This window comes from Emys orbicularis, chromosome 20, assembly GCF_028017835.1.
Source record: "Emys orbicularis isolate rEmyOrb1 chromosome 20, rEmyOrb1.hap1, whole genome shotgun sequence".
NCBI classification, from domain to species: Eukaryota; Metazoa; Chordata; order Testudines; family Emydidae; genus Emys; species Emys orbicularis.
This window is the reverse complement of record NC_088702.1, coordinates 9,889,149-9,904,481: the sequence shown is the minus strand read 5'-3', so window position 1 is coordinate 9,904,481 and position 15,333 is coordinate 9,889,149.

Here is a 15,333-nt window from a genome sequence, read left to right as displayed (position 1 = left end):
CAGTATTTTCTGCCAAGCACCCAGAAGATGCCGAGGGCTATCAGTCATGCTGCACCGTCGTCTGCCAGCTTAAGATGTAAAAAATAGATTTGTTCTGTATTCATTTGCTTCCCCCTCCCTCCGTGAAATCAACGGCCTGCTAAACCCAGGGTTTTGAGTTCAATCTTTGGGGGGGCCATTCTGTGTGACAGTTGTTTGTGTTTCTCCCTGATGCACAGCCACCTTTGTTGATTTTAATTCCCTGTACCTGTACGCCATGTCGTCACTCGCCCCTCCCTCCCTCCCTCCGTCCGTCAGATACTAGTTTCGCGCCTTTTTTCAGACCAGACGCCATAGCACTGGGATCATGGAGCCCGCTCAGATCACCGCGGCAATTATGAGCACTATGAACACCACGCGCATTGTCCTGGAGTATATGCAGAGCCAGGACATGCCAAAGCAAAACCAGGACCAGCCGAGGAGGCGATTGCAGCGCGGCGACGAGAGTGATGAGGAAATTGACATGGACATAGACCTCACACAAGGCACAGGCCCCAGCAATGTGCAAATCATGGTGTTACTGGGGCAGGTTCATGCCATGGAACGCCGATTCTGGGCCCGGGAAACAAGCACAGACTGGTGGGACCGCATCGTGTTGCAGGTGTGGGATGATTCCCAGTGGCTGCGAAACTTTCGCATGCGTAAGGGCACTTTCATGGAACTTTGTGACTTGCTTTCCCCTGCCCTGAAGCACCAGAATACCAGGATGAGAGCAGCCCTCACAGTTGAGAAGCGAGTGGCGATAGCCCTGTGGAAGCTTGCAACGCCAGACAGCTACCGGTCAGTCGGGAATCAATTTGGAGTGGGCAAATCTACTGTGGGGGCTGCTGTGATCCAAGTTGCCAGGGCAATGAAAGACCTGGTGATATCAAGGGTAGTGACTCTGGGAAACGTGCAGGCCATAGTGGATGGCTTTGCTGCAATGGGATTCCCAAACTGTGGTGGGGCGATAGATGGAACCCATATCCCTATCTTGTCACCGGAGCACCAAGCCACCGAGTACATAAACCGCAAGGGGTACTTTTCAATGCTGCTGCAAGCCCTGGTGGATCACAAGGGACATTTCACCAACATCAACGTGGGATGGCCGGGAAAGGTACATGATGCTCGCGTCTTCAGGCACTCTGGTCTGTTTCGAAAGCTGGAGGAAGGGACTTTCTTCCCGGACCAGAAAATAACCGTTGGGGATGTTGAAATGCCTATCGTGATCCTTGGGGACCCAGCCTACCCCTTAATGCCATGGCTCATGAAGCCATACACAGGCAGCCTGGACAGGAGTCAGGACCTGTTCAACTACAGGCTGAGCAAGTGCCGAATGGTGGTGGAATGTGCATTTGGACGTTTAAAAGCGCGCTGGCGCAGCTTACTGACTCGCTCAGACCTCAGCGAAAAGAATATCCCCATTGTTATTGCTGCTTGCTGTGCGCTCCACAATATCTGTGAGAGTAAGGGGGAGACATTTATGGCGGGGTGGGAGGTTGAGGCAAATCGCCTGCCTGCTGATTACGCGCAGCCAGACACCAGGGCGGTTAGAAGAGCACAGCAGGGCGCGGTGCGCATCAGAGAAGCTTTGAAAACGAGTTTTGTGACTGGCCAGGCTATGGTGTGAAACTTCTGTTTGTTTCTCCTTGATGAACACTCTGCCCCCCCCAACCCGGTTCACTCTACTTCCCTGTAAACCAACCACCCCACCCTCCCCTCCCCCCCTCGAGCACCGCTTGCAGAGGCAATAAAGTCATTGTTACTTCACATTCATTCATTCTTTATTAATTCATCACACAACTAGGGGGATAATTGCCAAGGTAGCCCGGGATGGGTGCGGGAGGAGGGAAGGAAAAGGACACACTGCAGTTTAAAACTTTAACTCTTATTGAAGGCCAGCCTTCTGATGCTCGGGCAATCATCTGGGGTGGAGTGACTGGGTGGCCGGAGGCCCCCCCCACCGTGTTCTTAGGCGTCTGGGTGAGGAGGCTATGGAACTTGGGGAGGAGGGCTGTTGGTTACACAGGGGCTGTAGCGGCGGTCTCTGCTCCTGCTGCCTTTCCTGCAGCTCAACCATACACTGGAGCATATCAGTTTGATGCTCCAGCAGCCGGAGCATTGACTCTTGCCTTCTGTCTGCAAGCTGATGCCACCTATCATCTTCAGCCCGCCACTTGCTCTGTTCATCCCTCGATTCAGCCCGCCACCTCTCCTCTCGTTCATATTGTGCTTTTCTGTAGTCTGACATTGACTGCCTCCACGCATTCTGCTGTGCTCTGTCAGCGTGGGAGGACATCTGGAGTTCCGTGAACATATCGTCCCGCATCCTCTGTTTTCTCTTTCTAATCTTCACTAGCCTCTGTGAAGGAGAAACATTTGCAGCTGGTGGAGGAGAAGGGAGAGGTGGTTAAAAAAGACACATTTTAGAGAACAATGGGTACACTCTTTCACGTTAAATTTTGCTGTTCACATTACACAGCACATGTGCTTTCGTTACAATGTCGCATTTTTCCTCTTATATTGAGGGCCTGCCGGTTTGGTGTGAGAGATCACTCACGCAGTTCCAGGCAACAGATTTCGGCTTGCAGGCAGCCATGGTAAGCCACAGTCTTTTGGCTTTTTTAACCTTCTTAACATGTGGGAATGGTTTCAAACAGTAGCGCCCTCATTTCCCATACCAAGCACCCGTTGGGTTGGCCATTTAAAATGGGTTTGCAATGTAAAAGGAGGGGCTGCAGTTTCCGGGTTAACATGCAGCACAAACCCAACTAACTCCCCTTCCCTCCCACACCCAATTCTCGGGGATGATCACTTCACCCCTCCCCCCCACCGCATGGCTAACAGCGGGGAACATTTCTGTTCATCAGAGCAGGAACGGGCACCTCTGAATGTCCCCTTAATAAAATCACCCCATTTCAACCAGGTGACCGTGAATGATATCACTCTCCTGAGGATAGCAAAGGGCGATAAGGAATGGATGTTGTCTGCATGCCAGCAAACACCGGGACCATACGCTGCCATGCTTTGTTATGCAATGATTCCAGACTACGTGCTACTGGCCTGGCGTGGTAAAGTGTCCTACCATGGCGGACGGGATAAGGCAGCCCTCCCCAGAAACCTTTTGCAAAGGCTTTGGGAGTACATGAAGGAGAGCTTTCTGGAGATGTCCCTGGAGGATTTCCGCTCCATCCCCATACACGTTAACAGACTTTTCCAGTAGCTGTACTGGCCGCGATTGCCAGGGCAAATTAATGTTTAATCATTAAACACGCTTGCTTTTAAACCATGTGTAATATTTACAAAGGTACACTCACCAGAGGTCCCCTGTGTGCCCTCAGGGTCTGGGAGCACGCCTTGGGTGAGTTCGGGGGTTACTGGTTCCAGGTCCAGGGTGATAAACATATCCTGGCTGTTGGGGAAACCGGTTTCTCCGCTTCCTTGCTGCTGTGAGCTATCTACATTATCTCCATCCTCATCTTCCTCGTACCCCGAACCCGCTTCCCTGTGTGTTTCTCCAGCGAAGGAGTCATAGCACACGGTTGGGGTAGTGGTGGCTGCACCCCCTAGAATGGTATGCAGCTCCGCGTAGAAGCGGCATATTTGCGGCTCTGCCCCGGACCTTCCGTTTGCTTCTCTGGCTTTGTGGTAGGCTTGCCTTAGCTCCTTAATTTTCACGCGGCACTGCTGTGCGTCCCTGTTATGGCCTCTGTCCTTCATGGCCTTGGAGACCTTTTCTAATATTTTGCCATTTCGTTTACTGCTACGGAGTTCAGCTAGCACTGATTCATCTCCCCATATGGCGAGCAGATCCTGTACCTCCCGTTCGGTCCATGATGGAGCTCTTTTGCAATCCTGGGACTCCATCACGGTTACCTGTGCTGATGAGCTCTGTGTGGTCACCTGTGCTCTCCACGCTGAGCAAACAGGAAATGAAATTCAAACGTTCATGGGGCTTTTCCTGTCTACCTGGTCAGTGCATCTGAGTTGAGAGTGCTGTCTAGAGCAGTCACAATGAAGCACTGTGGGATAGCTCCCGGAGGCCAATAACGTTGAATTCCGTTCACACTACCCCAATTCCGACCCGCTAAGGCCGATTTTAGCACTAATCCCCTCGTCGGAGGTGGAGTAAAGAAACCGGTTTAAAGGGCCCTTTAAGTCGAAAGAAAGGGTTTCGTCGTGTGAACGTGTCCAGGCTTAATTCGATTTAACGCTGCTAAAGTCGACCTAAACTCGTAGTGTAGACCAGGCCTTAGTATCCTCATAGAGGACGTGCTCCATTGACAATAAACCTGGCCTGGTGCCTTCGTACCTTAATGGATCTTGTGGTCATTGGGCGTTTTGCTCAAGGTCGGCTGTGCCGGCTGTCTGCGCAGAGCTGGGGCAGCACACAGGGAGAACACATACACGCAGACGAACATCTAACAACCCTTCTGACTAGCCATCCATCCATCCACCCCTGGTATCCCTGTCTGGCCATCCATCCATCCAACCCTGGTATCCCTATCTGGCCATCCATCCATCCACCCCTGGTATCCCTGTCTGGCCATCCATCCATCCACTCCTAGTATCCCTGTCTGGCCCTCTATCCATCCATCCATCCATCCATCTTTAGTATGCATCTATCTAGCTATCTGTAGCGCCCTCCCCGTGGAACGGCCCAAGCTTTCCAAGAGCTGGCAGACTCCTAAGGGGGTTACATGTCCCCTATCCCCATACACACCCCTCTATCTGTCTGTCTGTGGCTTTGCCCCCAGGATGAGCTGTGAAGGTGAGCATGCCCCTGTAAAGTGAGGCACCAGACCCAGTCTTTGGGACCCACGTCTGCTCCCCGAGGACCAGCCTGTGCCTCCTGCTGTATGACCAGCCCGGATCTCGCAGGTGCTGAGAGCCAAGGCTGTGCCGTGTGCTGACAGTGCTGCTATGTGCTCCAGGCTCCTGCCTCTCAGGCGTCGTGCTGGCCTGCCCCACCCCCACACACCCAGAACAGAGCAGAGACAGAGGGGCAGTGACTGCTGTATGGGGCCAAGGCTGAACAGTCTCAGATTCTCATTTTTATTGCTCAGGGTTTTATGAAGATTTTTGTCTCCCGCAGCAGCGCACTACTGCTGTCCAACTGAGTCTGTGCTGTTTAAACCTTTAGAGGAGCAAGGGGTGGGGAATCAGGACTCCTGGGTTCTGGCTCTGGGAGGGGAGTGGGGTCTAGTGGTTACATCGGGGGGGTGGACATTAGGACTCCTGGGTTCTATTCCCAGCTCTGAGATGGGAGTGAGGTCTAGTGGATAGAACAGGGGGAGGGGCTGAGAGTCAGGACTCCTGGGTTCTATACTCCTGGGGGAATTCTGCGCCATTGCAGATGTGCAGAATTCATGTTCCCCGCAGATTTATTTGCTTCCCCACAGAAAAATGACTTTCTGACAGAGAAGCAAAGGGAAGCCACAAGAGCAGTCATGCGACTGTCCCCAGCAGAATGTTTTGGGTGCCCTGGGCAGCTGGCAGAGAGGTAAATCACTGTGGGGCAGGAGGCAGGACTGGGGAAGACCCGGCTGGTGGCTCCTACCCTGCCCCGGGCTCAGCTGCTAGTCCTGGCTGGGCTGGGGAGGACGGGACTTCCTCTTCCCCTGCACTGCATCCAGGGCTGGGTCAGACCCACGCCCAGATTTCTCCCCAGGCTGAAGGAAGCTCTGAAAATTCCCCCCTCCCTGCCCGCTTCCTGCACCCATCGCTCCTCAGCTGCAGGGGGAGGGATCACTGTACGGGGATCTGCTCCCCTATCCGCCTAACCCCTGTGCATCCAGACCCCCTCATACCTAGACTCTTCCGCCGAGCCTCACCCCCCTCCCTGCACCCAGAAAACCCCCAGACGAGTCCCACTTTCCCTGCACCACCTCAACGAGCCACCTGCACCTGGATCCCCACCCCACTGAGCCCCACTTCCCCAGCATCTGGGCCCTCCCACTGAACCCTCCACACCCAGCCCCCCCCCCGGGTGAGCCCCAACCATCTTCACCTGGACCCCCCCGCAGAGTCCCATTCCCATTGCACCCAGAACCCCCCAACAAGCCCCTGAGCATCCAGATCCTCCCCGCACTCGGATCCCCCACTGAGCCACTTGCATCAAGATTGCCCCACACAGAACCCTCTCAAACAACATCTGGATCCCCCCACACGAAGTCCCTCCACACTTGGCTCCTGCCTTGCTGAACCTGCCTGCCCACACCTGGTGCACCTGGCATGGAGGGGCGAGGCCATAGGGTGTTTCTGAGGCAGGCCTGGTCCTTGGGCTGTCAGGGTTAGGTTCAGCCTTACTGCTGAGTCTGTGTCTTGGGGGGTGCGTGGAGCTGCAGAGTGATCTCCCACCTCTGCGCAGCCAGTGGCCTGTGCTCCCCAATGCCATGCTGGAGCCTCCACATTTATCTGACAAATAAAATTTGCAGAATTTTAAAATATTGTGCACAGATTTTTTTGGTGCCGAATGCCCTCAGGAGTAGTTCTAGTCCCAGTTCTGCCACTGAGTCACAGTGTGATTTTGCTTGGAGCCTGTGGCTGGGAAAAGGAGTAAAGCTAGTCCTGCCCCCTTCCTCTGCCGCGCTAGCAGGCAGGGTGCATGGGTATGTGAGTGAAGGGCAGGCCGGCAGGGAGAGGGAGGGGCAGTGCCAGTTTGCAGTAGATGGAGGAGCCTGGACAGAGCCAGGGCCTGTGGGGAGGGGGCTGCTCTTGCCCTCTAGTGGGAAACTCCTGGGGCCTGCCCTCCCCCCATCTCCCCCAATGTGTCCTGGATGTTCTGCTCTGCTGGGCAACACATGGGGTGCCAGAGGTGAAGCGAGAGGGGGAGTGTGCACAGCACCACCCAATAGGAGGAGTGTGTGTGTGGGGGTGTGTGAATGAGCTGCTTACCCATCCTCGCCCACTCTCAGCTGCATCCCCCCTGCAGCCCCTTACTTGAACCTCTGCCTGCCCTGGCTCCCACAGCTCCTGCTGGCCACTCCAGCCTGCTCTGGGTTTCCCCCTCTGGAAGCCCCCCAGTCTCATCTCTTTCCCCTGTGCAGAGGGAGACGGCCTGAGGCGGCCGGGCGCCCTGAGATCCCAGGGCACAGAACCGCCCAGGGCTCCTGCCCTTCTCCCCATCTCGAGGGACTCAATCGGTATAGCTCCGTGACACTTGGACGGAGAATCGTGAGCCGCACGTGGCTCTTTAACATGGCGCCTGCAGCTCTTTCCAGCACATGATATGAAAACTCTGTGTGATGTGACTGGTAACCAATCTAAGTTATTAACCAATCAGGATGCTTTTACTATGTTAGTAACTAATCGGAGTTGATAAAATAATAATACTTGTTCAGTCATTTTGCTGTGAGAATAATATATACAGTATAACATATAGAGAGAGAAAGTAAAGGAAACAATGAATTCACACTCCCCTGGCTCTGTTGGGTAATGCTGATTGCTAATTTGGTTCCTGAACCACTGAGGTCTGAGTATCACTACTCCAGCTCAGTGGCTCTCAACCTTTCCAGACTAGTGTACCCCCTTCAGGAGGCTGATTTGTCCTGCGTACCCCCAAGTTTTAGCTCATTTAAAAATGACTTGCCTAGAAAATCAGACATAAAAGTACACAAGTGTCACAGTCGCACTGTTACTGAACAATTGCTGACGTTTGCATTTTGTCTGTATGAAATTGTGGTTTGTACTGACTTTGCTGGTGCTTTTTATGTCGCCTGTTGTAAAACTAGGCAAATAGCTAGATGAGTTGACGTGCCCCCTGGAAGACCTCTGTGTACCCCCCGAGTTACAACGTACCCCGGGTTGAGAACCACTGGTCCATCAAACAGCAGATTGAGAGGGGACTTGATCGCCGTATACAAGCGCCCTCACAGGGAGAAACCAGCAGATCCGGAGGGGCTCTTTGATTGAGTGGAGAAAGGCAGAAGAACACGCAGGGCCGGCCCACAACATTTTGGCACCTGAGGCGGGGAGCTCAAATGACGCCCCCATGCCCCCTCGCTTGGGCCAAAACTTCGAAAGGTCTCAATTCTGCCTTCTTCCTGTTCTACTCCTCTCATGGTACGGCTCTGCTACCTACCCCAATAAAGGAGAACTAACAACTTAAAATGCCTTGTTCAAAAATTTTAAGTAACACTTAACTTTCAAACGCCTGAACAGCAAATGTAACTTTTCTTGTCTGCATAGTAAACACTGGCATTTTTATCTGTTTGAATAATCAAAGTGGTGCTTTCAGTGCCTTCTTGGTTGCAAAGATTTGAACTGCTTCCTGAAGGTCCACAGTCTGGGCCAGCTCATGCTCTATTGAGATGGTTGCAAGGCCGACCAGCCTCTCCTGTGTCATTATGGAGCGTAGATATGTTTTTATTAACTTCAGCTTGGAGAAGCTGCGTTCTCCACTGGCAACTGTTACAGGAAGTGTTAGAAGTATGCGCAGAGCAACAAAAGCATTTGGAAAGAGGGTGGTCATCTTATTTGTGCCCATATATTCCAGAACAGCCTTTGGAGTTGATCCTGCTGAAATGTATCTTGAAAGGGCTTTCAGTTCATCACCTAAATCACTTGCATCAATATTGCGCATGTCATCATGTGTCAACACTGTCGCTAGTGCCCTGCATTGCTGGTGTAGGTCTTCTTCAGGTATAGTGAGGAGTTTTGGGATATCATACAACATCCCAAATATACTGCTGTGTTCCTTGAGCTGCATGAAATGTTCTTCAACTGACTGTATTGCACAATCTAGCACCTGGTTAAAGAATTCAACTTTGAATTGCTGTTTGGGGTCTCTTATGGGATTATCCTGTGCCTCATAATCAAAATGCCTTTTTCTTTGGTGACTCTTGTATTCTTGAATGGGTGAGAAAATAGCTTCAGTGTGAAGTTCCTCTGCCAACTTCTGTGCACTCTTCAGAACGTTTTGAAATCCCTCATCTGAGCGGTAAGACTGTAGGTATGACTTTGCTTTGTCCAGTTTTTCCACTGCTCCAGATATATCAAGGTCAAAATCCTTGGAGTCTCTTGCTTACAACATTTATTTCAAACAGAATGTCATGCCACAACACTAAGCCACACAGACATTTGAAGTTATGAATGTTTCTGGTGATTCTATTTCCCCCTGCCACTGTTCTCCCACGAACAGTTCCTGTCATAGCATTATCCTCCATAATGGCAACTATGGCATCATCTATCTTCCCAATTTGGTGGTTGATAGGCTTTATTGCCTCACTCAACTTTCCCATCGTGTGGCACTCAGTGGTTTCAGTGTCAGAGAGGATGTTCCCAGATGTTGCTTCAAAATTTGCCATCGATGAGTTGATGCAGAGAAAAATGCATAAATGCTTTGAATTACATTAAAAAATTCAGCAGCCTCACTAGAAGCTGATGCTGCATCATTGACCACCAAGTTCAATGAATGAGAACTGCATGGGACAAAAAAAGCTCCAGGGTTTAACTCTCGGATCCGTGTCTGCACTCCTCTGTTCCTTCCTCTCATGTTGGCACCATTATCGTAGCCCTGACCTCTCATGTCAGCTATCGCAATGCCCGTATCTTCCAGCTTTTTAAGAAGCACATTTGTCATACCAGCTCCTGTAGTATCATCAATGTCAATACATTCTAGAAAATGCTCCCTGACAGTCACCATTGCAGGGACATTTTCACTAGGTTCTGTTGTTGTTACAAAATGCACCATTAAAGTCATTTGTTCTTTATGGCTGATGTCAGGTGTGCAGTCCAGAATAACAGAGTAATATCTTGCTGACTTCAGATCTGCCACAATCTTCTGTTTGACTTTTGTTGCCAGTAACTGTATGATCTCATTTTGAATTGTTTTTCCAAGGTAGTGGTGTGTGTACATTTCTTGGGTGGTGACTCTTCTTAGATGCTCCTGGAGTACAGCATCAAACTCAGCCATCAGCTCCACAATTTTAAGGAAGTTTCCATTCTTTGGCACATACAGCTGATCTGAAGTGCCACGCAGTGCTAGGTTTTGGGTAGCAAGCATTCTCACAATGGCAATGAGCCTTTTCAGAACATTTTGCCAGTAAAGAGACTGATGCAATCTTCTCTTGATGCTGATCATCTATGGTGGCCTTTAACCATAGTCTCATCTCAAGCTCTTTCCACCTATGGAATGCTCTCTGGTGATTTGCTGCCTTCTCATGGCATACCAGATTTCTAGCCAGATTCTTCCAGTCCTTTGTTCCTGTAGAACCCAATGTGGCTGGAACATTAGACTGGAAGAGTTTGCAACAAAAACAGTATGCAGCATTCTGGGTTTTTGAGTACATAAGCTATGGCCTCTCCACTTTGTCACCATTGGGGATTTCATGCCAGTAATGTGTTGGATGGAAACTTCTATTTTCATTGTCTTTGGGGAACATGAAGTTTTTCACTTGCTGTGGCCATGCAGTACAAGGAAGTCCCTCAGGCTACTGCTCAAGTGGGTCCACAGTCCTGGATCATCTAGACTTAAGGACAGGGCCGGCTCCAGGGTTTTGGCCGCCCCAAGCAGCCACACACACAAAAAAAAAAAAAAAAAAAAAGCCGCGATCTCACTCTGGCTCAGAGCGAAGGACCTCCCACCGAATTGCCGCCGAATAGCTGGACGTGCCGCCCCTCTCCGGAGTGGCCGCCCCAAGCACCTGCTTGACAAGCTGGTGCCTGGAGCCAGCCCTGCTTAAGGAACTAAACTCAGCAGCAGCTGTTTCTTATGCTTCCACCACACTCTTCTCTGATCTACACTTTTCTTCAGGAATGTGCATGGTTACATCCATTTGAGATGGAGATATGGATGCTGCAGTAGCTGCCAGGTCACCTGCACTCTGACTAACTGGAAGATCAGGCATCTCCTCACCACTCACATCCTCACTGGGGCCGGAAGGCTCACCGTGAACATTTGTGTCTATGTATCTCAGGAGAGCTCCTTTCTGCTTAGATAGAAAAGCTTCCTTTGCTTTCTTTCTTTTCCTGAATGCTGCCCCAGACTAGGGGCATTTTCTTCTTTCACTCATGACTGCTGTTCTGTGCCAGCTACAGTGGCTCACAACACTCAGTTGAAGGGGACAAATAAGCAGGCTGGCAGCAGGGCCTGAGTGAGGGAAGATATCAGCGTCTTAAGGGCCTAACTAGCTCCTACTACTTCAGTTGACTGCCTGTTCTCCTCAAGTGGGTTCAGGGAAGCAGAAGGAAACAGGAAGCTCCCTGAGAAGCTGGTGTTAATCAGTCCAGGTTCCTGGGGGTGCTAGAGAGGTACATAAGAGGCTCCTCCCTCTCTCTCTCCCTGCAGCTCCTGCTGCTTTCTGTTATTCCCTCTCACCTTTTCTCCTGCCTGCCTGTTATGTCTCTTGTGCCCTCCTTCCTCCAGCACAGCACTCCACCATCTCTGTGCATCTAGAGCATAGAGAATACATATGCACCAGCAGCAGACACAATTTTCTACACTCTGGGTCCTAGTGGCGCCGCCCCCCCCCCCCCCCCCCCCCCAGTCTGGCACCTGAGGTGGCTGCCTCAGTTCGCCTCATGGTAAGGCCAGCCCATGACCCAATAGCTGGAAGCTGAAGCTGGACAAATTCCAGTTGGAAATTAGGCCCAAATATAGAACAGTGAAGGTGGGTAACCATGGCAACAGATGCCCCCAGGAAGTAAGTGGTGGATCCATATGTCTTGATGGCTTCCTGTCCCACCTGGAGGCTGTTCTGGGAGATGCTGTAGCCAGACACAGGTTATTGGGCTCCAGGGCCGTAGCAACAAAGAACGTGGCCCCCTCCGAACGGTGGCCCCCTCCGAACATACGTCCGGGCGGGGCCCCTTACAATGCAGAAACTGGAATGCGGTATTTATTTTGCCACTTTTAGGGGCTCCCTTCCTTGCGGGGCCCCCTCCGGTCGGAGGGTACGGAGGGCGCCTCTGTTGGGCTCAGTCCAGACATACCTGAGGGACGTTTTCTAGCCTGTGTGATGCAGGAGGCCAGGCTGGATGATCTAACGTCCCATCTGCTTTAACCTCTGTGAAGCAATGAAGATGAGGCCCCTGACGTCACACGTATGACCCCAGTGGTGGTTGGACGTGTTCTGCAGCCACCTCGTTGTTTAACATTTGGGCCCCATGGGCCAGCCTGGCCTTGGTGTGGCTCCTCCAGGATTCACGTGTGGCTCATGTGTCGGATGCATGGCAATGATGTGCCACACGTGAGGTTCCTGCAGATGGGACATGTATGGTGGGTCAGTGACAGCTTTGAAAAGTGGCACTCATGTGTCTCATGGGGATTCACGTACACGGCTCACGTTGCATGTTTGTGCCGTTGATGGGACACGTGACCTCGGCAAGGGTCGCACGTGGTTCATCGGTGCCTCCCGTCATTTACATGCCATTGCATGCGATTACATGTGTGACTTCGGGGTGTGTCCTGCATGCAGTCGGCACGTGTTGCTCTGAGATTGTGTGAGCCAAGCTGTAAAAAGCACCCATGGTCCACACCGAGGCCACGCGTGGCCAGAACCACATGTGTGATAAGTGAACTTTGTTTTGGAGGTGGCCAGAGGAATCAGGAGGGATGTGGGGAGCCACAAGGGGATTGGGGGAGGGTTGGGGTGCTGGATGGGGAGAGTCACAAGGAATTGTGATGGGGGGGCATTGGAGTGGGAGGAGTCTGTTTGGGGATGAGCATTTAATCTGTTCGAAGCTGGACAGGGTCCCCCAGAGAGAGGGATGGGGGGTGTCCCTATTACTCCCTCCAGCCTGGCAACTGCTCCTTAACACCTCAATCCTTCCTCCCAGGCCCCTGGCAGCACACCCACCCCACCGCCCAGCCCTGAGGTGCTGGCCCTGGTTTCGAATGACCCTGAGTCTGGGCCTCCTTATTTTTAAACCATGGTGGATATTTAACCACCCCACCCCTCCTGCAAGTGAAACCCGAGCAGTGCGCCAAACCTCTCAGCCTCCTTAGGAGGCCCTCCCCCGCCTCCCTCTCTCTCTCTGACTCTCTATTTTGGGTTTGCTGGAGTCAGCAGCCCCCAGTCTGCGCAGCTGGAATGCTGGGAGGGGAAGGAACCAGAGCCAAGCAACCTGTCTACAGCGGGGGGGTTGCATAGCTCCCCCCAAGCGAGAGAAATTCCTCCATTCTGCAGCCCTCAGCCCCAGCTGGAGGCAGAAGCCAGAGGGTCTGTGAGCAACTCGTCAGGCCCTTCACAGCCTGGAAATAGAACCCAGGAGTCCTGACTCCCAGCCCCCCGCCCACAAGACCTCACTTCACACCCAGAGCCAGAAACAGAACCCAAGCATCCTGGCTCCCGGCCCTCTGCAATAGCCATTAGACACAGCTGTTTCTCCTGAGCCAGGCATGATCTCACTCCTAAGGGTCCCCAGTTATTTTGCCATGAAACCCCCCCCCCCCCCACACACACACATATATATACTTAGTAGGGAAGGAGATGTGCAGCAGGGAGGGGAGCTGGTGGCATCAGCCTCTTCCCCCCACCCCCACAGGGATTTATAATCCTGATCCCCTTCCCAGCCCCCTATCCCCACCAGCCAGGTGGGGGACTCTGTTAGGTGACTGATGAGGGAGGGTGAAGCCCCCCACCCAAACTCAGCCCCCCCGCTGCCTGGTCGCAGGCCCTGTATGGCAGCTCTGATCTCACCACTCTGCTCTATGCCAAGGAGCCAGCTGGCTGCCGGGCGGAGTCATCCCAGGTGGTTCCATGGCCGGGAAATATCGCTGGGTCTGGAGCGTGTCGGCCCACCTCCATCCCCCATGGCCAAGGGGTCTTTTAGGGGCCACAGGTCAGGTTCAAGTGGGACTCACAGCTGTGATCTCTGGGGTCCCCACCCCACTGATTCTCGGGCTGGGTTGCCCTGCGCTGGGATCCTCCCTGACCACCTGGGACAAACAGATTTGGGCCCCCCAGGAACGTCTGGGTGATGCAGGCAGTGTGTGAACCAGAAGGGGGCGCTTTCCCCTCACAGTCAGTAGAACATAAGAACATAAGACTACATAAGAACAGAAGAACGGCCATACTGGGTCAGACCAAAGGTCCATCTAGCCCAGTATCCTGTCTACCGACAGTGGCCGATGCCAGGTGCCCCAGAGGGAGTGAACCTAACAGGTAATGATCAAGTACTGACCCCACATGCCCCAGCATGGTGCTAGGAGGTGCTGCACTGCAGGGAGCAGGACAGGGAGGAATAGGGGGTGCTGTGCCGCAGGGGGCGAGGTGGGGACATAGTAGAGCACTGTGCTGCAGGGAGGGGTGCTGTGGGCTCAGTAGGGGGCGTTGTACTGCAGGGTGCGGGGGCTCAGTAGGGGGAGCTGTGCTGTAGGGATTGGGTGAGAATTCAGCAGGGGGCGCTGTGCTGTAGGGAGCAGGGCCGGGGCTCAGCAGGGGGCTCTGCGAAGCAGGGGGCGGGGTGGGGGCTCGGTAGGGGGCACGGTGCTGCAGGGGGCAGGGTGGTGGCATGGTAGGGAGCGCTGTGCTGCAAGGAGTGGTGCAGGGTTCAGTAGGGGGCGCTGTGCTGTAGGTAGAGGGGTGGGGGCTCAGTAGGGGGCGCTGTGCTGTAGGTAGAGGGGTGGGGGCTCAGTAAGGGACACTGTGGTTCAGGAAGTAGGTGGAGGGGCTAAGTAGGGGTTGTTATCAATTTCCAGGCCTGTCCAGCAACTCTTTCTGGCCTCCTGGGGAACAGCAGCCAGTCACAGCTGGGCAGCACGTGGGGCTGTTCTGTGATCGTTTCCGTGTCTGTCTGGTTGCTGTCAGGGGCATCACTGGATGACTGTGCTAGGTTACCTTAATAGCAGGTTATTGGGGTGACCAGAAAGGGGACAATGACTAGAGCCAAGACGCCTCCCAGCAAATCTCAGCCTGAGCCCTAACATCCGCACTGCTATTATTAGCCCCGCAGCCTGAGCCCTGCAAGGCTGAGCCAATGGACCCGGGCTCTGAGCCTGGGCGCTGTGTATTGCAGTGTAGATGTACCCTTTGTGCTCTAAAATCTGCTTGCTTACATTGATTGGCTTGAATTTTTCTATGCCGGATGGGAGTATATGCGGAAGTTAGTGTCATGATCCAAATGTGGGGTCCGTCGGGCAGGAGGTTCTCAAGTTCATAGATTCTAGGACTGGAAGGGACCTCGAGAGGTCATCGAGTCCAGTCCCCTGCCCGCATGGCAGGACCAAATACTGTCTAGACCATCCCTGATAGACATTTATCTAACCTATTCTTAAATATCTCCAGAGATGGAGATTCCACAACCTCCCTAGGCAATTTATTCCAGTGTTTAACCACCCTGACAGTTAGGAACTTTTTCCTAATGTCCAAC